Genomic DNA, 26,866 nt, shown 5'->3' with positions numbered 1-26,866 from the left:
TATTAAAAAAATAACATTAATTTTTTTTTTTTAAAAAAAGGCTGAGAATATTTAAGGTAGGAAACATTATTAAGTCTTAAGTTTGTTCTTGCAGTCGAAATAAGTGAGTTTTGAGAGCCTCTTGAATGTGATCACTGTGTCCTTGTGTCTAAATTCAGTGGGCAATGCATTGCACGTTGCTTTGCCCTGGTATGCAAAAGAACGCTGTCCATATGACTTTGTTTTCATAGTGGGAATAATGAGTATACGATTGTCAGAAGAGGAGCATAAGTATCTTGCTGGTGTGTACACTTGGGTGAGGTCGGATAGGTATGTTGGACTAGAGTCCGACAGTGAAACGTAGCACATAGAACAAATTTTGTGTTTGATTCTGGATCGAATGGATAGCCAGTGTAGGGTACAGAGCAGCGGGGAGGTGTGCTCTGATCGTGGAGCAGATATTGAGATTAACCAGACAGAATTGAGTTACAATAGTCCAGTCTTGAAAGTACTAATGAACAAACAAGTGTTTCAGTGGCATCAACTGAAAGATATTTGCGAACTGAGCTGATGCGTCTCAGCTCAAGATATGCAGCCTTGCATATGTTCATGACATGTTGCTGCAATGTGAGAGTACTGTTCATAGTAACACCTAGGTTTCGTACTGATTGTGTGAATTGAATGTTGGTGTTGCTGATATTTATTGTTTGAGATAAAGGATGTGAATGGGAAAGTCTTTATATTGTGATCAGACTGGCCTCAGATTTATCATCATTCATCTGCAGCTTGTTACATGTCATCAATGATTTCACATCAGAAATGCACCTCTCTACACCTTGGATGGTAGCATCAACTTCAGTTGGGTGGCTAGATTTGTATATTTGGGTGTCATCAGCGTACAATTGGTGAGACACTGGATGATGATCTATGACACTTGAGAGCAACTGAGTGTACATAAAGAAGAGAACAGGTCCACGAACAGACCCCTGTGGAAAACCACAACATAGATCAAATGGGCTGGAGCGTATTCCATTTGCAGATATAATTTGTTGACCAAGTAGGACTTGAATCACAGTAAGGCTGTATCATGAATGCCAAATACATGCTGGAGACGGTGAAGTAATAACCAATTATTAGGCCCACGTCATGCCGCCTGATTTGGTTGTGGTGGTGGTTTTCACATATATTATCATGCACTAAACTTAGAATGTCGTACGCAACACCAGTTCATTTAAACAAATGGGCAATGTTGAGCTTGCATAGTTCAAGTAATGAACAGCCACTTTACTCCCTTCATGGTGATCCCGAATGGCCGAGTGGTCTAAAGCTCTCTCCGTTACGGATCAATGCCATCTCACCTCTGTCTGCGTTGGTTCGAGTCTCGGATTCAGCCAATGTGGGTATGTGAGAAAGCTTGCAAGTAGCTTCCCAAGGGTCGGTGGTTCTTTCCGGGGATTTCCCGGGTTCTTCCTCCACCATTAATACTGGCCGCCTTGTATAGCCTATCGTGTGCTGAAAAATGGCGTTAAACCCTACAATAATAACAACAACAACAACTCCCTTCATGAAATGTGCCCATGAAATGTACCTGTTCGGTCACATATCCAGGCAACATGGCCCGTATGTGCTCAACAAGATTTATACCACGTGTATATTCACAGGTGATCCAAACGCACATGTTAAAAAGGAGGCCATAAATAGTGATTCGTTTCAGAACTCGTGGCTGATAGACTTACAGACGTTAAAGAATATGAAATGCTTGCTAATGCTCCGTACATACAAGAACACTTGAGACGCAACTTTTATTTCTATTCCACATTTGGATTAGAGAATAACAAGTTTCTAGGACAATAAAGGTCATCACATTGATTCTACTGTAGTGTTATTTGGTTGTTTTGAATCAGATCACGACACAGTTTGCATAAACTATATAAAAGACACTGAAGACATGTTTTAGAATAATGAGTGATGAATTTACATGCAAATATTTAAATGTGTATGATGCGTGGACTGATTTTCATGTATTAACCCTAATGGCAAGAAATATCCATCTTCTCTCCAAATTTCCTCTAGGATTTTGATCATGGTATGCACACAGTACATGTTTGGTATATATCTATATTATATTTCTTTAATATTTTGCAGCTCTATACCGTAAAATACAAAGAAAGAAGAATTTTTAGACTCAGAACAAAATGGTAAATGTTTCATTTGTTGCAATTAAGCAATAGCTTTCGGCTGTGAAGATTGCTATTGTTTGGCAATGAGCTATAACAACATATCCTTTGAAGGTAATATGTTTAATTTTGTATACTGTAGCAAATCTCTGATCATGTTACTTCAAAGGTGTATTTAATGCACAGCTTCAAGCTAAGAATTAAAATTTGGATGTAATAAGCATAGTTAAAGGGAATCATTTTAAATGATTTATAAAACCCAACTTGATCAAACGAAAACTGAGTAGATCGTTCTAAAAAAACTACATACAGCTACCTTGCAAGGATAAGACAAATTGCCCTCAGTTAAAATAATTTACAAACGCTGCTCTGTGCCTACTTATTTGCCTTATCATTAAATTGTACATGTGTGCAGCTATCATAAATTACTTGAGAACATGACAAATGCAGCAAATCTATGATACATAGCAATCATAAAATGACGTACAAAACTTTTGAAAAAAATCAATTTAAAATTCAAGCTCAGTCATCTATTTCCCACTAATCATTTCTTTTTGGGGGAGATTATACAGATCTCTGGCGTCAATACCTATGATTAAGAAAAATCGTAAACTGACGTTAATTCATGGTTTCTGAAATTTAGATTCATTGCAATTTAAAGGTGAAGTCAACGAATCAGGGAATCGCGTAGACGTGACTTTGAAAAATACGATTTTCTTAATGTACATCCAAATTCGTTTATTATATTACATATACAAACTAAATGTTTCGGGTCAGCTGATATATACATATAAAGCTAACTCTGGCTTTAAAAACTGAAACAAATGCCAGATCACTAAAAGATATTTTATACTGATAAAAAGCACTGCAATCATTTATTTAAGTTTTTAGCAGGTGTGATTACGGACAATAATACAAATTTGCAGTGAATCCTTTCAAGAGGTCCGTATGTTTGGCACATGGAAAGCCATTGCTTGTTCGTAATGATTTCCAATATTTAACTTGAATCGGACACAATATATGTTTTATTTGGGTACTTTGCTTATTATGTAAAGAAGTATTTTAAAGTACCCGGATATATGATTGTCAGATTCGACTGAGTAATCAAAACTCGCAACTATTCAATGTCATCGAAAACATTGGTTATATTTGTATGTTATATGCGTTTGTTAGGTGTACTAATACCATAAGTAAACAAGAAAAACGTTATTTCTGCTTGTGACAATTCTCTCTTATTTCTAGATCATTAGACTATTGTTAAGGCAAGGACGTGCAATAAATCCGCATTGGTTACATTTGGAAACCTTATCAACGGGCTCTCTTGAGTATCTTGATATGAAGCTGCGTAAGAAACATAATTTTCTCAAAGATATTAGCTAGAGGTTTTCAAAGAAATATACATTTTCTGCCGATGAGTCTGTTTCGAATTTTAAGAAACCCAACCACCACCCACCACCCACCACCCTAAAAATACATACAATGTGTGACACAAGAGATTTCAACTCAGAAAAAAGACGAAATTCTTTTCACGAGCTGATGTGATTTTCAGTAGAAGGTGTTGTTGTCTCTTCATTTTTACTTTCATCAAGGCTTGTATTTTAGGATGTATTGCACACTTGAAACCCATTATAAAACTGAAAGCAGTTACTGTATATATTACAATTAAGTATATTTATTATACATGACTAACATATGTTTAACTCAATTTTAAATAGAGTTCAGACCAATTGCAACGCCAAGGGTCAAAATATGGGCATCTCTTTTCTACAATTCAATTAGATCGTCCAAACGCTTTCCTTTAAAAGGCAAAGGTTTGATCAGTTTGTTCCGATCAATTACGTTAATGAAAAACGCCTGACACATATACTCCTGTGCTTCTTTGAGACTGCCATAACGTGGGACGATAAATACCAGCAATACATACGTTGTAATGCTAATTGGACAGCTTATGTGACAATATTATTTGAGTGACAATAGCCCCACACATATAAGACGGAATCCAGTCGTATAATATACGGTGAAAATTCAATACTCATCAGAAACTAATATGATCAATCAGATTTGTACCGTGTCACGTAGAAGTTAATAGGTCTTTAGATTGATCAACCAACAATAAGCTTTCTACTAGGTCATGAAAGAAATTTTATACAGGAGTTCGAAAAGCATAAAATAAACAACAATATTGCACTTCTACCAAACTAAATCAAGCATTCTGAGTACATCAAACAGTCTTGTTTCAAGTCCAAATTGCTGCATTCTTCGATTTGTATGTATTTGTGTTATGTTTCCCTTACTGTCACCCACACAATAGAAGAATAACAAATCTGTTGTGCGATATAGTAACGATGAAATGTTATAGAGTTTATTTCATCATTCAAGCATGCTTTGATAAGCATGCTTTGATACAAAGAAATATTATATTTGAAATAAACCAATCGAGCGATATAACGCAGTGTATGCATTTGATATGATGTTGTTTTGAGAATGTGTTCTCAATTTCTTTATCAGGTGATATGATATAATAGTTGTTTGACATTTGTCGTACACATTCTCCATTTTGTAGGTTGTGTCTTGTTCCTATGAAGCAACAAATCTGTTTGAAGATGATATTGATTGTTAGATATCAATGTAGCCGGTCTAAAACATTAATTAAGATATATGCGTTGTCCGGCTTTGTAAACGATAAACAGAACATGTTGCATGTGATAATACGTTGACTAGAAATGGTTTTGTTTTCTGAAGTGTTATTTTTGTATTGTAATAAACATTTGGCAAATTATTACTAATGGTAAGTAAATGTTTATAGATATGAAATTTATATCCTGTTATATGATTGGGCCAAAAATATATTAGACTCTCAAACTAATTTAATATGGTGTTTCTTTCTCGACATAATACAACGGATTTAGAACTATTCGCTTTATTGGTAACGTCCCGACGTCACTGAAGCCAAAGACATAATATCCTAGGGATCCGAATGCAATTTAAAATGATTTCGCTATTCTGCGTTATTTTTGTTCATAACAGCATTTCCTCTCGCCAGGGGATAAAGCTAATACTTGCTGCCATATTAAATTAAACTCGTTGAATAATTTAAAGCTTGTGCTCAGCAAGAATCTCATATTACTGAAACTGTTCAACAAATTTCATATATTTCTATTGCGGTGCAACAGGTACTGGCGTAAGAGTCTTTTATTAATTAATTGACAATTAGTTACCCTTAGGTGTTGGAGTTTTGTGGTACAAAGTACGTTTATTTACATTTGTTGAATGAAATCTTGCTTCAAATGCATGCATGTCCCATACGGTTTTCTATTAAAAATTGTTTCTAACTCACCAGTCAGAGGCTTCTTCCTGACGTCTAGCAATTGTATATGATCATTGATGTATACATGTGTGTGAAAATTACAAGTATCACTGTTATGTAAGTCCCATCTGATATTAAACATATAAACAGGCATTGTTGATGTAACAATGGTTGCTTTTTGTCACCCAGTAATGATCCCATTGGAAAACCTTAGTATCAATGTCATTTTGTAAAAAATGTCAGTGCATTTATTTTAAATGTTATCTGAACAAAAGTATGCAGTAATAGTTTATACCATGCACTCATAATTGTTTAAATTTGTTGGGCCATAAAGGTGATGTGATTGTTTATTCATACCATTTTAAGGTCGATATATGACATGTGTTGAATAGACTGTAGATTCTATAATCCAGTGACAACAACAACAACAAAAATAACAACAACAAAAAAATATCACGCATTTGCCTGTTTGTAAAAATCACACATCCCCCAGACGTATGTCAACAGTTTTTCGCTGGAAGTAGGTGTGTGTAGTTTTAGATACGAAAGGGCTAGGTGATGCTGGTGATAGATAAATGTGCTAAGGTATATTTGTAAAGGGTAGTCATTAAGTGATCACGTAGAAAACAATGAGAATTGAACCCGTCTCTGTCTTTTCGTGATGTCATCGTATTACATCTGGGTACCCCCGAGGTACAAGCCAACAATCAATATAGCGGAGAGCAAACATGACCACGACGTGGCGAAAGAATTGAGGGACGAGTCGATAGAATAATCAGCACAACATAATTAAAGTTTGATTTTGCTCTCTCTCTCTCTCTCTCTCTCTCTCTCTCTCTCTCTCTCATCATTAAATAGCCCATCTCTAACTTAACTGAGTGTATGCATATTGATTTATGGAGGTTAATATTATATGGAAATTAAATAGAAAAATCATAAATATAATATCATTTGTTTCAACATACCATTTTGTCTGGTGATTTAAAAAGGGTTGTATTTAGATTTGTCGGTTTTGTTTGTAAGTTATCTGGCGATTTGAGCTCTCCTGTTTTCATGGGTTAAGGGCTGAGGCAGGTGTTCGAGGAGATTCCTTTTGATTCCTCAAATAAAGCTGGCATAGGACAATGAATCACCAAGCAGAACTGACATATGGCCACATGATTTCATTGCCAATTTCCGAATATCCGTTGGCAAATTTATTTAATCTACATTCCCAAAGGTCTGCTGCAGATGACAACATCGTGCAAACCGTCCATGGATATGACACTTCGCGCAGAGATAAGATCTTCCCTTTAAACACATTTTTTGACTCTTCATCCGAGATATAATTAATATTAAAAACTGTACACACTCCGATCAATGGTAATTTTATTATGGGCTTCTTCCTATTGCACAAGACTGATGCACCATTGCGTATATCGTAATGGATAAGTGCGTCTTCTCTACCGAGACTCGCCAGACTGTACCTCTAGCGTAAATCCGGATGTAAACTTGTGATGACATGTGCCCATAACCTTTGGAATAAAAGTATAACTAAAAACTTTAAAAAGAATAAAATGTTCAGGAAAGTCATTTTACTACAAACACGATATGTTTTTCCAACATTCAGCGACTATAACTCCACTAACGACGACGTGGAAAGGTGACTATTAACTTCGGCTGACATTATACGAATATAGAAGTTCACATAAGTCAGCAACATAAAATGCAAACGAATTTAGTTTTCATTCCAATGTGAATTACGAGTGTTATTGATAGAAAAGAATGTGAACCAGTCCGCCAATCCGTGGCTATAAAATGATGTCGTGAGCCGTGTATCTAAGTCAGCAACACTGACAATCAAACTCAGCTGAGGCCCAACTAACATAAAATACGGAACTTTGTTTGAAATTAAACAAGTTTAGGAGTTTGGGTGCAGCAACGAAAGTGACAGTTTCACAATCAGGGGTCGTAACTCTGACAAATAATAGTTTAAAATACTAACAATCAAAATCAGCCGAGTGCTCATCTTCATAAATTTGCATTATAAATAATGTTGCAACCAACCAACCAACCACCCACCCCAACAAACTACACTTCTACCACCCAGACATAGGAGAATTATAATGGAGAAACATGATTGAATGGACCAGACAATCAAGGCGTATGATGCCGCTAACAATACCGATTTTCTAACTCAGGCGGGGTCCGACTGATTGATATTAGATTCTTTAGGAACGTTAATCAAAATGCATCACATAGAAAGACGTTATTTTAATTAAATGGAAATTCGATGGGTTTGGCATTCAGTTGCGATAACTTCATTAAACAAAGATGTAGAACGCTGGAAATGGCATTTTTCCAATGTTTATTATTATCAGCCATTTGGTTGAAATGCAATTGCAATTAAGGTATTTTATGCTAAAATAAAAGGGTGTGTTTGGCAACAAGAACTATAACTCATCTAAACAATGGTAAATAGAAAACAGCCAATCGAACTCATCCCACGTCTTATTAACACCATACTCCATGACATATGATTCAAACACAATAACAATTTAGGAGTTATTCAGAAGCTTAGAAAGAAATGATGTCACCCCACTACCCACCCGTAAAACTTATTTCAGTAGTTCTGTAACCTCTCCAAGAAAGTGTTAAATGTGCTTGATAGGAATCTTGGATCCCCGTTTGTCCTTACCTCCCTCTCTTTCCTCGCCTCCCCCCGCCCCGCCCAAGTGCAGTGCAGAGATTGCTACGCCACTTGAGTCAATGTTGTGAAGCAAATCTGAGTAAAGGTGAACATTAGGAGTTGAAACTCCTCTCCAAATGAGGATACAGAAATCTGACAATCAAACTCAGCCACGTCAATATCAACATCATGATGTTTAAAATATTTAGTCGAATTGTAATTATAAATAAGGGAAACATTGTGAAAGAATGGACTTGGAACGGACGAATGGAAAATCTAACAAACGGAAAGATCAAAGGACGGACAAAAGGACATTCACAGTTTAATATCCAGATATTCATCTAAACGTATTAAACAATAAAACTTCCTTGCATTATTAATTGATAATTTAACCATTTAACGATGTATTTATGACATGTTATTAATTATAATATGTTATGCCTTTCAAGGAAACGTTTGACGGACTTGAGTAATTGGACGAAACTTTAATCGTATTCACTGCGAAATTAAAAATTAATTAAAAATTAAAAGTTGGCATAATAAGCTTGATCTTACAGTATCCAAAAACGAATACATCAATAATTCAGTTTTATTAGATCACGTTTCATCTTTGAGTGTGTATTCCATTGTCTGATACGTTCGGAGAGAGGATCAAAAGTGCTTTTGAATATAGGTAAATAGATTAAGTGCCTACAAAATTAGTCGTACTCTTACTAAAGGAAAATAAAACCTCGGATGAGGTAGGTCATGGGTTCGAACCCCGGCAGAGTCATGCCAAAGACTTATTAAATGATAATAACAGCTGCCTCGCTAAAAGCTCAGCATTGAGAGGTTAGTGTTACTACCGGTCTGCCTGGTGTCAGGATAATGTAACTGGGTGGGACATCATGCTACATGTCTGCGGCATGATGTCCCAGTGCTAGGCATCACTATAAAATGCCACACTGCAGACATCGTGGCGATATGACTGAAACATTGTTAAAGCTACGTTAAAAGTCCAAATCACACATACACACAAACAAGCACAAAACAAAAATATATTTTTCGTGACGTTAAATAAACTCCATAATCACGCTGAAACGTCAGATGAAGACATTTACTTGAGCAATGAATCATTTTGCGTGTGGTATTTATTGTCAGGGCCTGTTCATGTTTTTAATCATTTTCATTTATTACATAACTATATGATATTGATGGACCTTAAATGTCCTATCAGCATTTGCTACAACATGTATGATGTACAGAACATGTATGCTGTACAGTTAATCTTTATCATAATTATTCCAGTAGTTTTAGCACTTTCTGGAATTCATTACTTTAGTGCTTGATGCTAAATTTTCTTTTTAATACGGACTAAATGACAGAAATTTCAATACGTCTGCAATTAATACGACCTTTGCGCCTCGATCTCCTGGGAACTAAATAATGAATTAAATTATTTTAACAATTACTGTTGTGCCTTAGTCCTGAATAAAATGATATTTTGTTTGGTGGTTCACGGATGTTATACCATTTCTACCTCCATTCTAATTAAATGCTTTTTTTTGTTACATGATATCACACATCTAGCTTCAATGCAGATTTGAGATATTGCGATAATAGCAGGGTTGGGATCTCCTTGGTTTCTAATTTGCCTTTATGAATACTGGGTGGGGGTATTTGTTCATGTCATGGAAATCACAGACATTTTACTTAAAGTCAAATTAGCTAATTTTCAAAATTACACTATTTAACATTCACAAAGTTCGGAAAAGATTTTATACGAGTGGTAGACAATTTATCAACGCTGAAGAAAAGTCAAGAAAGTTCAGTATTTCTATAAATCTAATTCCTTAGGATTTTAAGAGAGCAAACACAAGACGGATGTAACTAATTGAGTTGCACAAGAGTAATAATAGAACTATACTCGATAGGGTGTGTGGAATGAAGATGAGGATATCAGAATGTGTACTATAAAATAGCCATACTCTCGTTGACTACGTGGTGTCGCCTTTGTCGGGTTTGATGCCAATGAAAGATTATACATTAGGTCAAGCCTGGTGCGAGTAGTACAATATATATATATATATATATATATATATATATATATATATATATATATATATATATATATATATATATATATATATATATATTACTGGGAGACTAGAAGCAGTTTACACTATTTATCCTAAATTATATAATGTGAGCTTACTAATCGCATCAGGCTTGTGTTTAACCCCTCCTTATTTGGTTAGAAGATAAGAGGACACAAACAAAATTGACTCAAACAACGGAATTACCAATTGCATTCCCATATAGGATATGAATAAAATAATTTATTAGTAATTCTCACGTGACAGTCCTCTATTAAATGGACATATTTTGCTAGCATAATTATAGGAGATACTGAATAAAGAAAAGGGGCGGGATTTTTAACAACAAGGTCTGTAAAAATAAAGTGTGGAGAGATACTCAATCATTCAAGGTCATAGATTAGATAATTTTATATAATTATGTTTCTGAATATACAAGATGAAGATTTAGATAAACTGCACATCACTGGTCTCTGTCTATGGCATTCCTTTCATTGCATGCCATATACAGAATTTGCCGGCTTTATGAGCCGTTCTTAACTTAAGAGTTGATCTTTTTATCAAAGTGTCGATCTTATGACTATTGTCGAGACGGACAGTACGTAACAGTCTTTCTTAGACGAATGATATTTCAAATTCAAGTGCAAAATTGGAGATACACTGGAAAAAGATCATGACAAGATTTTTAACTTTCATGTAATTGTTCTCAAGTTCATCTTTAGCTGATCATCGGATTGGCCAACTAATGATGATTGGTCATTTTTTAAATTTTAGACGAATGTCTACGGATGATACGGAATTCCCATTATACAAAAATAGGCGACCTCTGAATATATTTAACTGCATTTTGGTGAAGTTTGTATGATAAATATGAAAGGAATATTATTAAAACCGGACAAATGATTTAGTTTGAACATGACAGATAATACCTCACATCAATTTCAAAAATTATTTTAAAAATTGGGATGTTGTATTAATCATATTTAAATGTATTGAAGGTTTCATAAAATGTATTAAAGCGATGTATGAAATTAGAGGATGTATGCATGGATTCATATTTCTGAGATACAATGCAAGTTCATTGTTAACTCGACTTACTGAGCTCACTGAAGAAAGGAAAGACTCACTAAGATGTGGAAGCTACAAATGTTCACATTGTCCTTATAACATACTGAGCCTAAGATCAATATTTCAAACCTTTCAGTAACATAAGGTTAAAACAACATAGCATTGGAAGAGACAGGCTTGAAAAAAGGTAATATGTCGCATCATCATTGAACACAATCTGCGACACAGTAATATAACAGGACGGATGTGCAAACTTTGCCATTAATGACTCTCTAGCAAGCAAATAGGATCGCACAAGAACGTTTACAAGGGAAATTAATACAGTTGTTCTCATTTGTAAAATTGCACACGTCTTTGAAAAGGACCCAAGGAATACGTCCACATAACTAAAGCTAGTAAAGGTTTATAAAGTTTACCTAAATCAAGCTATTTCTAACATAGAAGATGATAAGCAAAAGTGTACGTCCCTGTACTTAAGCACAATAGGACATTGACAATATTGGTCTATTTTCGCTACAAATCAAGCCTGATACCTTAAGGTACAACTATTTTTGCATAACACGTACACACACTATCTGGTAAAATAAACTTAAAAAAATAAGGGCGTGGAAGACAGAAAGTCATCGCGATGTGTTGTGGTATTCCTGAGAAAATAACGTTTAAATTCAACATATACTGACATACTAATGTCATACTAATGTAGTTGTGTATAAAATCAACATAGTGATAATCCATGTTTACTCACCAATCACTGGAGGATTCCTTGATCCTTTACGATTGATACGGTTGTTTCTGTTGTATCTATGTAGATCGATTGCAAACATATTGCCAATCTGGTATTAGAGTAAACTTAGTACATATCCTGATACGGGCCATATTTGGAATATATTAGCATCGCTTTTGTTTCAACAAGTAACTCCCCTTGAAGATACAAATATTAAGGATACCTGATTATATTGGACCTTCATCCAATTCCCATCCATGGTCCAATAATCCTAATGATAATCGCTTAACCAACAGTGTAGCTTGGTTTTGTTTTGTTTGGTGTTTTACAGTACGGCAAAATATGAAGCATATTTTAATACCGAGGCAATTGAAGTAAAGAACCTCGTGCAGACGATTAGGACTGAGCCAATGGCACGATTCAAATCCACACTCTTTTTGGCTGCAGATCAGACACGCTAACCAGTAGAAACTGAGTTACCGCGGTTCCCACATAGTGGCATGAAACCGACACACCCAATGGCTAACAGTAAAACAAAAAACAAAAACAAGCGATGTCGTACACGCACACTGAAACAATGAACGTGGATAGACATACAACTATTTGAGTCAAGTACCATTCCGCAAGGTCATGTATAGTTCATATTTGAATTTACCTACCTTTAATTGCTCATACAACCTACATTTCTCTCAGTGTATTTTGCCTTAGCCAAAAGACTGTATATTTGTTTATATGTTTCTAAAATAATTGGAAATCATCTTCATCAGAAGTGGTCAAAATACGGCCCACGGATAGGGTCTGGCCTCTGACCTGGTTTATTTGTTAATTTACATCATAGAGTGAGGAGGATGTTTGTCCATGCCTGCTCTAAAAAAAAAGCATCTCAACATAGACTGTTGTCATTACAAATATTATAAATATTTCCACTACTTAAATTTTCTCCTGATGTCTATGTATGTCACGTTTCTATTTTATTACTTTATTTACTTAATTTACATATTTTAAATTATTTGTTTTCTTACCCGTATTAAGCTGAAATGCGACAAATCAGTCATGCATACATTTTGCTGAAATATTATGTAGCATACACTGTACATGCTATGTTTAGTACAACGATAACCTAAGTTACAAGAGCTTGTGACCCATCCTTTTGCTCTAGCACAAGGCAAACAAAATGAGTTTTAAAAATATACAAAATGAAAGGTCCATAGGAAATCCGATTTGTTTTTACCTTGGGGGAAAATAATAAATAATTAGCATAAGAATGCCGTTAAAATCTCGACTTGGATCAGCATTTATTGAGATATCGTCCTAATGTCAAAGCAAAATTTCAGTCTGGTCACTAGTTCTCAGACTGACCATCAGATATCCAAGGTGTATTGTGAGTGTTGTACCATATACAGCTTAAGGACACATTTACTCGCAGTTCTCCCCTTTCCCTGTCCAGATCGTATCTTCATTATATCACAGACTTCGCTGGGCGATATTTTGAAAAGGTGCTTGAACTAACTATAATATGTATGTCAATACAAGAAAACAAAGACTACTGACAAATGAGACATCAGATGTCAAAACCTTTCAATCTGTGTATGTTCTATGTTGACCCTAAACTTTACAAATTGCACACGTTTAACCTGTACCTCCGAAGTAGAGATTACAAATTTGCAATGTTATACATGTGTAAGGCGTATAGGGAATAGCCATTTGTTGTCATCTCCAACAATCCATGCGTTTCCAAAACATATAACAGACATGTGAACATGTCAAATATATTGTCCCTTTATTGATTTATTGCAGTTTTTGATCAATATATTTGACATGACAATGATAAAACTCTAAGAATTCCAGAACACAGAATAACGTTTAAAATCATTGCCAATTAATAACACTATATTTGACTTCTTAACTGAAAAAGATGTCGAACAATATTATCTCTAGAACACGAGTTTGGTAAAATATGTTCAATTTTTGTGTTTAGTTACAAATTTGGCATACTGCTATTTCTGCTCTGTTACGTTACGTTCTGTTCTGTTTTCGATTTTTTATTTTATTTTTCTTTATCGCAAATGATAAGAGAGCTATGTTTTACTTGTTCCCTTGATAAATAACTGGAGATTGATAAAACATATCATTTTAATGTGGTTGTTTTTTTAAACAGACCGAACTAGTCCATTGAAAAGAACATAAATGGTCGAGAAGATTGTGTGTCAATTATTTGGGTTTTAATTCATGAAAGATAAAAGTGGTGCATTTAACCCAGCAAAAAGTAATAATTACTTAGTCTGTTTTCTCCTGAAAAGAAATTGTATGCTGTTTCTTCTGCCAACAGATACCATCTTTTCTCCTTTATAAGTTCATTTGAACTGCAAACAGCACAGAATTCGATCTGCGTCGCCTATGTTGTGGGTAGAAAAGTACATGGTTTGTTCTATTCATTACTCATGACAGATTGTATAAACTCATGTCTGCCAGCAAACAATGCAACACCAGATCTGGGTCTGTGCAATTTTGTAATTTGGTCCAACTTAGAGAGAGTAAGTACGGTAATTTTCAACTAATAGATTAGAAGAACACAATCATGAGTAGACTGCAAACTCAGGTTCGAGCATTAATCGTACACACTATTGCTTTGGTCATTTCTAGCGCAATCAATCTATTCACCAGTGGAATCAACTTTTTTTATACCGGTTTAATGTTTGAAATTTGATAATTAATGATTCATTACGTACAGTTTGCATTTATTCACTACCCTACATTTTCGTTTTGGATAACAGCAGAAAGAAAGGACGGTATGCCTTGTCAGTGTTTCGTGGTAAGAATTGACACAAACAAAAAATAAACTCTCTTTTATACAAGGATATTTAGTATAACAGTTTACGAGATCAATCACTATTTACATTGTTATTAATGTATAATTTAACAGTTAACGAGATCAACCACTATTTACCTTGTTATTAATGTATAATTTCATTTGCATTAAACACCCGTTCATTGATGCAACAATACATAACGAATACAAGTCTTATATACACTAAGAAAAGCACGCAAGGCACGACATCATTTCAATATGTGATAATGGTGAACATCAAACAAACGTTTCCTTATTTCGTCACAGTCAAGGTCTTAGCCTGTTGCCAGACTCGTCACAACCAAACGCCTTTCCGTGTTACCAGATTCGTTACTGTCAAAACCTTAACCTGTTGCCAGACTCGTCACACCCAACGCGTTTCCGTGTTGCCAGATTCGTCACAGTCAAAGTGTTAGCCTGTTGCCAGACTCGTCACATTCAACGCCTTTCCATGTTGCCAGATTCGTCACAGTCAAAGTCTTAGCTTGTTGCCAGACTCGTCACATCCAACGCCTTTCCGTGTTGCCAGATTAGTCACAGTCAAAATTTTAGCCTGTTGCAAACTTCTGCAATTTCTTACTACTATCATTTTAGTTATGTGAACGGGTTGAGTGGAATACTGCTACAAGATGTCAGAAAATGGAATGTCTATGCATGCTAGGAGATTGATTATAGACAACCTCACAGTCGGGTACTAACGTTTTATTAACAAGATGAATGTAAAAGATATGTTAAACAATTTAAGCAATAGTAGTTCTAGTAGTAGTAGTAGTAGTAGTAGTAGTAGTAGTTGTAGTAGTATTAGTAGTAGATCAGTTGTCTAAGTAGCAGAAATAGTACCAGTATTAAAAGCATCAGCAGCAGCAGTAGTAGTAGTAGTAATAATAGTGGTAGTGGTAGTAGCAGTAGAGGTTGTATTGGTGAAAAAAAAGAGTAGTAACTTTAGTAGTAGTATCAGTAGTAGCAGTAGAACAAGAAATGACAGTAGAAGAAGTAGTAAAAATAGAAGTTGTAATAGTATAGGTAGCAGTATTATCCATTAAATTGAACTTGCGGAAGCAGCTGTAATTTAACCTTGGGTTCAGTTCAACCCAACGATGTCCAGAATTTGTAGAACTGAACAGACATCTTTACAAAGGTAAACTCTTTCACGATAAATCAGCATCTAACAAGCTGATATTGTTCTAGTTTTTTTTTTCCCTATAAATACGTTACTGCACTTATAAGACGCCATGATATTGTCTTATTTATAAATTACTGCAACAAGACACCATGATGTTGTTGGGTTTCTTAATACATTACTGCAAAAAGACGCCAGCCGGATGTTTGAAAATATTAATCACCATTTTGATGTACGCTGCTTCGTAAAAGTTGTTCTATTTTATGACTTAGCAGTTCGTCTTCTGTATCCAATTTATCTGCTTCTTAATCTCGTAAAGACTGATTTCAAACAAGAGGTACTATCAATAAACACGATAATCTCTTGTACTGTGATAATTTCAAACAAGATGTAATATCTATACAAATGCTAATCTCTGTGCTATGTATAATACGATATTTTATACAACTGTTATACCTTACACTTTTTTGGTACGCAAATAAATAAAGTAGATGTAAAAACTGTAATAAAAATTAAAATATGTTGTTGTTGTTGTAGGGTTTAACGCCATTTTTCAGCACACGATAGGCTATACATGACGGCCAGTATTAATGGTGGAGGAAGAGCACGGGAAACCCCAGAAAGAAACACCGACCCACGAGAAGCTACTGGCAAGCTTTCTCACATACCCACATTGGCCGAATCGGAGACTCGAACACACCCAGACAGAGGTGAGATGACAATGATCCGTAACGGAGAGCGCTTTAGACCATTCGGCCACACTGGGCCCCTTAAAATATGTAAAGTAGTCATTCCTAACACACACACACACACACACACACACACACACACACACACACACGATATTACATGATTAAAACAATATAGCATACACATAGAACACACACAAAAAAATAGATTGATCCTTGGTCAAAATTTAGGGACCATGACCTAGTGTCTGAAGAAGGGATTATGTCATAAAGAAATATAACAGGAGGGAAAACAAAGGGACCTGCTCCATGGATGTTGTAAGTACGACACATCGTAAAAAAGAAAAAATGAAAATAGCAATGAGCAACCCCTGAACAAGAATAATAAATACATCATTTCTTCCAAATTATTTTTGATTTGTTACAGAAACAAACAAACACCCACACTATGAGGGATACGGAAACTCATTAAAACCTTTAAAGTACCAACAAATAAAACAGTATACAGCTTACCGATCGTAACATACGTCTGATAAACGGTCCAGTTATTGTGTAAGGTGATCAGTGGAGTATATATAGGTATGACTAAAATTCGCAGTGCAAAAAATCGGAACGCAATGTAAATAAAATAAGCAATGGAAATTATTTTTGTTTTAATTTTTTCATTTAAAAAATCAAAAGAAGTTTTTAATTATCATACATATCTGTTTGCATTGCACAGCAGAAAAGAAAATTAATTTTCAAAACTGAAGATAATAATTGTATGAAACGTGCCCTCTTGAGAAAGTACGCAATCATCGTAAGCAAATGGAAGCTATAAAATCAAACGATGTTCATTGCCGAATTTTTGTATAGTATACAGCTTTAACACAGTGGAAATTATTTTAGTTTTAAATCATTTGTTTGATTAAGGAAAGTTAACAGAAGGATTTCATCATCAGGTGCCAATTCTAAGCATGTTACATAATATAGAACATACTCATGAATGAAGGATTATAACTGACTTAAATTTTATCCATTGTGCCTAACGCTTATTCGTTAATTACTTTATCCGGCGTTTAATTGGAAAGTTTGCCCATGGCGCGAAATATAATTTCATTCACTTTGTTCCGTTTTGCAATGAGTGAATGTCAACCAGCAGCAATACCTACCGGAAATGCTTCTAACGCAACCTCCATACACTAAAGAGCTCGAAAAGAAAGGACAGATACCGAAAGAGGCTATACACATGCCAATTTTCAGACACGCAGATTTAGCAGCTCCAGAAAGTCAGAATTTGTTTCTTTTAGAAGTTATGTTCTATACATGACGTTATTTTAAACAAAGAAAACTTGTTGTATCCGTACTGGGCCGGCATTCTTGACAATTTCATTCCTAAAATATATTCAATTAGTTATAGTATAATGACATTTTCTTCAGAGTTAAGTATACTACTTCATCCTGAAGGAAAACGTAACAAACTATATTTGTAACTGTTAAAATAATTTATTAATTTGTTTACTACAGCATCTTCCATAATTCGCTATGGTGCAAGCAAATGGCATGTCCGTTATAATAAAATTATTCTATCTTTATAATAAATTTATCCCAATATACTATTTAGCATGCGGAATAAACACGCAAATTCATTCCAGAACGTGTTCCTTGCGCTTGATGACACATACTCAGAAGCAAAACCAAATCCAATACTCGTAGTGAAGTTACTTTCACCATAAAGGCCAGAGTTTGTAGAGTGAGGACGTAATGGAAAAAAATGAGCGTACAAGGCACACATTGAAATCAAACAATGAAAATCATTTTAAAGGCCATTTGTAATCTGCAAGTTCTGCTTCTCATGGAAAAAGTGGATACATTTCATAATTGTGGTAATTCTACAACAAGAGACATATATGGAGAACCACTTATAATTGAAAGATCGCATATCTCCTATAGATCGATAGATGTCGAACTTGTACACGAGATTCTATAGTTGTTGTTGATGTTGTTGTTCTAGGGTTTAACGCCATTTTTCAGCACAAGATAGGCCATACATGGTGGCCAGTATAACTGGTGGAGGAAGAACCCTGGAAAACCCAGGGAAGAACCACCGACCCACGAGAAGTTACTGGCAGGCTTTCCCACGTACCCACGCTAGCCGAGCATTGGACTCGAACCCACGCAGACAGAGGTGAGATGGCAGTGATCCGGAACGGTGAGCGCTTTAGACCACTCGGCCACTCGGGGCCCCCGAGATTCCGTAAAGAAAAGGGACAACAATCACCAGAACATGTGCTGCATCTAAGACGTCTTTATCATTGCTTCAATCCACTTTACTTAAATAGTATACCTGGTTGTGTATAGTCATAGTTCAATACTCTTTCATATTATATGGTTAAAATGTAACGGTTTGTATTTTTATATGTCGGAGTTTACGCACATTATCGACATTAGTAAGTTCCAGTGTACACAAAATCTGAGTACTTGCTGCTTTGTTCATATTTAAGAAAACGCATTTTGTAAACTGTCAATTTTGTTTCATGTAAAGTTGGTGTGACTCAAACTTGACTCGCATCCATTTGATTATGCAGACCCAAGTGTACGTAGGCACTTGAAGGATGGATTATACACCAACCCACCTCTATCTCCCACACACAGCAAGTTGTCTGACTTAAAGGTGAAATCACTGATATCCTACACAGAGCAAATTGTCTAATTCAATGTGCTGTCACATATATCACACACGCAGCACGTTTACTGACTTAAATGTTATATTACAGATATCCCACACACAACACTTTGACTTAAAAGTGATGTCACGGATATCCAAAATACATTAATGTATATGACATAAAGGTGATATCACAAATATCCCATATACAGAACATTTTCTGACTTAAAGGTGATATAGCGGATATCACAATCACCAACTTGTCCTGTCTTGAACGTGATATCACGGATATACCTATTCCAGATTTTAAACTTTTAATTCGTAAACATTTGCTTGCTATTTCAATGCCTATTATGGTACTAGCTTTCTTGCACTCCGTCATTAGGGTCTCTCAGACTTCCCAAGTATTATGGAACCACTTGCAATATATGGTCTTGTAGTTCTAAATAACAAGAAACCTTTGTTCTATTGGAATATATTATTATTTAAGAAATAAATGTCAGGCAGTGAGTAGAAGTGGCAGCAGAAGAAATAATAGCAATAGTGGTAGCAGTAGTAGCAATAGTGTAGTGGTAGTAGTGCCAGTAACAGTCGTAATTTTAGTAGGTGTAGTGGAAGTAAGAGTTGTAGCCGTTGATATTGCTATTATTATTATTCTGGTTGTAGTCGTAGCTGATTTATCGGTAATGGCATTAGTAGCAGAAACGACATCATCACTTTAACTATCCTGATAATCATTGTCAAAATTATCACCTTCGTCATAATCATCTCCATCTTTATCATCAGTCACCTTCGTCAAAATCACTCCTATCTTTACCATCAATCACCTTCGTCATAATCATCTCCGTCTTTATCATCAATCACCTTCCTCATAATCAGCCCTGTTTTTATCATCAGTCACCTTCGTCATAATCATCGCCATCTTTATCATCAATTGCATACGTCATAATCATTCCTGTCTTTATCATCAATAAACTTCGCCATAATCATCCCCATATGTATCCTTAATCACATCATCATAATCGTTACTATTTTTATCAACAATCACTGTCTTTATCATCAGTCACCTTCGTCATAATCATCCCCATCTTTTTCATCAATCGCCTTCCTCAAAATCACCCCCAGCGTCATTATCAAATCACCTTCGTCATAATCATTCCTATCTTTATCATCATTTTCTTCTTCTTCCACAGTTTACTTTGCAGACTGCCTCACTCAGAGAGTTGTTGTTGCCATAGTTGTTTTGGGTTTAACTTGATTTTGCAACACATGAGAGGCCATACATGGCGGCCAGTATATATGGTGGAGGAAGAACACAGAACAATACCGAGAGATACCACCAACCCATGAAATTTACTAACAAACTTTCTCACATACCCATGCTGGCCGAAACCAAGACTCTCACATGTATCGACCTTCTGACCCGTTGAATCATTTGAATAATTATTTTTTTTTTATCAAAACAGACCTTTAATCACTGACATGTCTATTTAACTACTCCTTATTAAAGAATCCCACGCAACTAAAATCATTGTAGAGAAGCACGATGGCACTGAGTAAACAAAAGCTATCATTGGTTTTAGATTTTATTCTCATTAAAAAAATCAAACTTCGCTTGCTAAATATAAATCATTATAATCGAGTTTTTATCTTTCTGACTACGACACTTTCATGACATGTAATATGACTCAAAATGAAATAAAAGAGTGGGGTTTTTTTACCTGAAGACAGATTATATTGAACAGGTAATCCAGTTTCCTCGTTTATAATGTCATTTGTGTAAAAATAAACAACATGAGCTCACCGTTTACATCTTTAATGATAACTGAGTAATCTTTTTAGCTATACGAGAAAGGATGAAAACATGTTTAATCATAGCAATGTAGTCTTCTCAGATATACTAGAAAGAGAAAAAAATAGTCTCTGAAGTTTGAAAGGAATCAAAATGCATTGGAATTGGGTTTATATTGTGTACATGCAGAATAATACTCACGTAAATGTCTGCATGCAAAACATGTTCATCTTCGTTTCCAATTTGCTTTGCATGAACCTAAACTCAAACTGATTTCACGCCTTCCGGTATTCTGTTGTTGTTTTTTTTTTTTCTTTCGTTTTTTTTTTCTTTCTTTCTCGAATGTACTTTCTTTGGGGGGGTGTTGAAGGAACTTCAGATTGTAACATGTATCTATCAATTTTAACTCGAATGATTTAATTTTATGTGTCTTGCTTGCTTGCTTCGTTGGATTAAAGTGGTGTTCGCTCGCATTGAGCATTTGCCACTGGTTAATGGTGCCACAGGCACCTTTTTGATTACTCCTGGGGGAAGGAATGGTGCCATATCCCCAGGCTTTAATGTACTCACAGAGTACTTTTTGGTTCTAGCCGTTAGGTTGTAGGACTACTTGTCCCTAACAACCTAAATGTATGGCTCTTACACGAGTGGGAACAGTGAAAGCACTCACTCATGTTAGTGAAGTTGGATTGAACTGCCCCAGGTGTCAACCCAAGCAATATGTAACGCCCGCTGCGATTGGTCGGCAGTGATGACGTCACATTAGGAGACCTGGGCTTGTGGCAGGTGGAAATCGTTCCACATTCTGCCACGTGTACGATGTCCGAGTGTAGAAAAGGAGGAAGAGGCACTCGGCAAGCCAGCCACGGACGTCGAATACTCCCTGAAACGCCAGCCCGTACTTAGTTCAAATTGAGTCCAGTTGTACTAATGGACAATGATAATACCAATGATGTGTTAGCCACCTGTGCAATTAGTTCAATTCATACGAGTCTAATAATTTTCCTACTTTCCTAATTAATCTATATAATCTAGTACATGAGAAGTCCCTACTTTCCCTATTTAGAGTAATATGTCTGAGCGACATTTAAGAGTTGTGTCACTTTAGGTTTTTGGTAGTTGTAAATTTTGAGCGGTGGTCCAATGATTCATATTTTTAAGTTTTTGGTTAAATCAAGGAGGGAAACCAAGCCAATTTAGGTTTCCCTATTAGATAAGAGGCAATTTTGTAGCCCTGAAAAGGACTATTTATGCTCAGCAGGTTTCTTAAAGGTGTGTCGACTGGATTTCTGCTCACATAGTTTCTCAGCCGTCCGGGTTTCCTTATGTTGCCGGGCGGGGGGTGCCTCTAGCCCATGAAATCGTGCCAGGAATTATGCTGCTTCCATCAGAGTTGACACCGGGTGTTGAGTGTAGGCAGTGTTGAAACTACGTTGAAGTACATCCCTGTCATGATACCATTGCTCTGGTCAGGGTTTTCTGGTTTTAAGTGACCTCCACGCTACACAATTTACGTGTCTGTCATGTGTCTGTCAGTGTGGGCAAATAGTACAAACGTAAAGGACATTGCAATGTGCACCATTGAAAAGATTTGTATTCTTTAGCGTTTGTGTGTGTGTGTGTGTGTGTGCGCGCGCGCGCGTCTGTGTGTGTGTGTGTGTGTGTGTGTGTGTGTGAGAGAGAGAGAGAGAGAGAGAGAGAGAGAGAGAGAGAGAGAGAGAGAGAGTTGAAAGACGATTTAAATCATCCACTAATCAAGATGTCTCAAATCGTTGAGAAGTGTACTGAAAAAGCATCAAAATACAGGACCAAAAAAAGGAAACAGTGGTGAAGTCTCGAACGATGGTATTATTTTGGCTATAGTGTGTTAAAAGACGATTCAAATCCTTCACGTGATATAATGTGCTTTCTATAATGATTAATCCTGAAACAGGTGAAATTTTGATATCTTACCTGCGTAGAACTGACGTAAAGACTCAGGTAAATCCAAGGCAAAACTGAACGCTTTAATGCAGACACAACTGCGTAACTTTGTAACGCGACTTATCGGAAGGCGGTTAAATGGGCTGTCCTTGTATTTCTTTATTCTGTGCTAAGTATCCTCAAGGCCGATCAGTGTCATTATCAAAGGAAAGAACACCAGTGTTTATTCTTATCGACTGTCACCATTGATTTCTAATTCGGTTCTCATCCAAAGTGTGTATTGCCTGAAAAAAAGAAAAAACTAATATGTTCAGACGAGTGACAAATGGCAATAAGAGAAACATCTTCTATGGATTTAAATTGTTTTATAAAATGATCATAACATTAGCTTTAGATATTGGACTAAAATGACTTTTCAGACCTGATATACGGTCGGTATTAATATATGAAAAATAAATGTCATCATACGGTATCACTTGTATATACAATAATGTGTCGGTCCAACAATTATAGTATTTCTGGTATTTCACAAAACACCAAAACGTACATTCGTATACAAGAATACATTTTCCACATACATTAAATCTTATAATATTACCTCCAATATGTGTTACAGTATATCTCCACTAGTGTATATTTATAGTCCAGATTTCTTTATTGTGAAAGAATAGATAAAGTCAGCGAAAAGTATATGGTATCGTAGGATATATCATTCGGACTACTTCGAATATTTCTGCTAGAACATGTATGCCTAGAATGTAAATCGGCTCAGTAATTTACGGGAAAACCATATATTTTGTTTTCTGCTAAAAAAGGAAACAGTAATCTAGTCGGCAATTTCTACGATTGGGTTGAGAGTAGGATTGACCGAGAAGTTAGGAGTGAATATATGTTCCTGCATTCACAACGTCTTGTCAATGCTTGTTTCGGAAATATCCGAATTGATTCAAATGGTATCTATCGCACGAGTGAGCAAACTACGTCCTGCATGACCTAGTTTTATCCGTTAATTTGTATCAACATGTGTGGCTTTACCAATCATATATCAGGTCCGCATCCTTAAAGACACACGATACTAATTATATGGAAAAATTGGAGCCAGCGTGGAAATGGGTGAACATAAAATAGAGTATATATAGGGCTTGGATGACCACGATTGGTTAATAATGTAAGTTATGTTTAAGGAATAAGAATCTTGTGAAAGCTAATCCTAGCTGTAAGTGAAAAAATAGAGACATTGTTATATTGACGGAATTTCAGTCCTTTAACATTTTTGAGTTTGGAACACTCATGACCAAAATTAGCACCTGACTCTGGTGCGGAATTGAAAAAACATTTTTCAAACACATGCAGGTCCGGGTCATATCCTTTCCTCTACACAGAAGCTGACATCCAGGTTTCATTTATACTGATAAATAAAGGTTTGATCATGAGCACTCATAAGTTTTAAGTTATTGAATTTGTAATATCATGGTGTTTGCATTGGTTTACTATGGGGACTGAATTAGTACCGCAAGTCCTTAAGGAACTTGTCCATGCCTAATATATCAGTATACAGTCGAGGTACCTATACAACACAAGCCATTACTTGTCAAATTAGCGATAGTTATTCAGCATCAGTTACATGGACTCTCTAAATTCTTACTGAAAAATATATTGATCGAACTCCTTTATATGCCATATTTAAGTATGAAATTTAGTTAAATGTAAATTAAATTTAAGGAATCAAAAATGAGAGAGAGAGAGAGAGAGAGAGAGAGAATCTAAGTTGGGATGCAGTATACGTTATACACATATTTACCTAGGTATTTTACATTTGTTAAATATTCATATTTAACAATTGTAGTAGCTCGTACTTGATTGGTACGCCAATAATAAGGATCAATATAAGATTTTTTAAAGTGACAAATATAGATGAAATACTAAGACAAAATGATATTTCTCCTCCATCTCACTGTTTACGAAAATTCATATTCCGTTCATTTCCTACATGTCAACCGGTCTTGATATTTAGAGACAAGACATGCTTGTGTGAAGGTAGAATAGTTTATTGATAGAATCTGTTCCATAAAGAACTCATCACAAGAGTTAACCATTAATCACGATCTTCAACGTAGCTTAGTAACGTACATTAGTGGCGTACATTAGTGGCGTCTTATACAATTCCAAATGACTCTGCCTGGTAGCCGCATCCGCATATCATTATGATATCCAACATTTTGTAAAATCGGCGTTCACTGTGCAGCTCGAAATGTCGCGATGACTGTCATTATGTCATCGATGCAAGTCACACTTTGCCGAGCTATGTTGCAGCGCTATAAACGCTGGGGAGATTAGAGTAAGACGAAGTTCTTTCGACTTATGTTTCTTATTGAATAATAACAAATAAATGTTTTATGTAATATTTTAATAATCCAAAGAACAAAGAAACGTATATGACACATGATTATATCTTGGTGGATTTACGATCTGCCGTAAATCGGCCTCGCTTACGTTTGTATAACAAAATCCAGTGTAAGCTCAATAGTTTGAACAAAAAAAACAAAAACAATCATTCACACCGTGCACTATTCTCGATTTCCTATTAGGATTCAAATTATCAACTTTATATACATTGCAAATACATTTTATGGACAGTTACGGACGGAACGTTGTTTCTTAAGCTTTGCTATGCAATGACTATCAAATGTGCATATATATTTTGTTATGTGTGATGCTGGAAAATGCACATGTACGTTTACATTGTTTTCTAGTTTGGGATTGCTTCTTAATTATAAAAAATTAGCATACATTCAAAAATGTTAAGTCTCCAACATTTAACAATCGATCATAATTCATTTCATGCGTGGAAGGGTTATTTCTTGTAATTTGCTATCTGAATATTTAAAGTTACACGCATCATAAGTTTAACTCGATCGAAAGATAGATGTTTAGATAGATAGTCATATATGTACAAAAATAGAGCTAAATACGTACAGATATTTAGGTAAACTATTCAGATGCATACATAGGTAAATACAAATTCATTAATTTAATGTTTTACAAAGCACACAAAAACAAAATAATCACGATACTCAAATGCGATGGAAAAATCATCGGCGCTGTCTACATCATCGCGGGCTGAATCACATGAAAGGTTATGTACATAACATGTTCACATGCCTCATTGCTCATTCGAGACGGATATATCATGACAACCAAACTGATACTTTATACAAATCATGACGCAGCATCTTTTATTTGGGTCTACGACCGTTGTTGTTGACACGGTATTCAAGAAATTATTTACGTACGACAACAATAAACATAATAAACGCTGATACAATGATCCTAAACGGCATCAAAAAACTTGTTAAAGACTTAAGAACAGGGAACAAATAAATTGCAGAATAAAGGAGATTGTGCAAAATAAAAGATAATGTGCTGAATAAAGGAGAATGTGCAGATTTAAGTAGAGTATGTAGAATAAAAGTGAATGCTAATAATAATAGAGCAGTGTAGAATGTATGAAATAAAGGATATTGTTCATAATGATGAAGGATGTCCAGAGTAAAATAAAATAGGCAGAATAAAAAGTAGAATATGCAGCATAAAGTAGAATGTGCCGTAAAAGATTAATGTTCCGAATAATGTGGAATAAGCATAATGATGCTGAATGTACACACTAACTTAGAAGGTACAGAATAAAGGATAATGTGCTGGATAAAGTGGAATGTGCTTAATAACGTAAAATGTAAGAAATAAAGAAGATTGTACAAAATAAAGGAGATCGTGTGCACTGAAGAACGTGCAGAATAAAGTAGAATTTAGAATTTGCAGAATAATGTACATTGTGCACATAACAAAAGA

General features: G+C 35.4%; 1 protein-coding gene across 1 annotated transcript in view; it reads right to left on the bottom strand.

Moving 5' to 3' along the window:
• Nucleotides 1-26,866, bottom strand: part of LOC149799267 (cadherin-99C-like) — a 218,348-nt gene that overhangs the window by 119,725 nt on the left and 71,757 nt on the right. Inside the window, exon 2 of the mRNA XM_089958573.1 lies at nucleotides 23,048-23,301. The gene's annotated coding sequence lies outside the window, so the exon portion shown is untranslated. The remainder of the gene's footprint in view (nucleotides 1-23,047; nucleotides 23,302-26,866) is intronic.

Source organism: Sinohyriopsis cumingii, chromosome 5 (genome assembly GCF_028554795.1).
Source record: "Sinohyriopsis cumingii isolate HCF-2022 chromosome 5, ASM2855479v2, whole genome shotgun sequence".
Taxonomy (NCBI): Eukaryota; Metazoa; Mollusca; class Bivalvia; order Unionida; family Unionidae; genus Sinohyriopsis; species Sinohyriopsis cumingii.
Note: the sequence above shows the minus strand (reverse complement) of the source record. Positions and strands in the feature narration are given on the sequence as shown.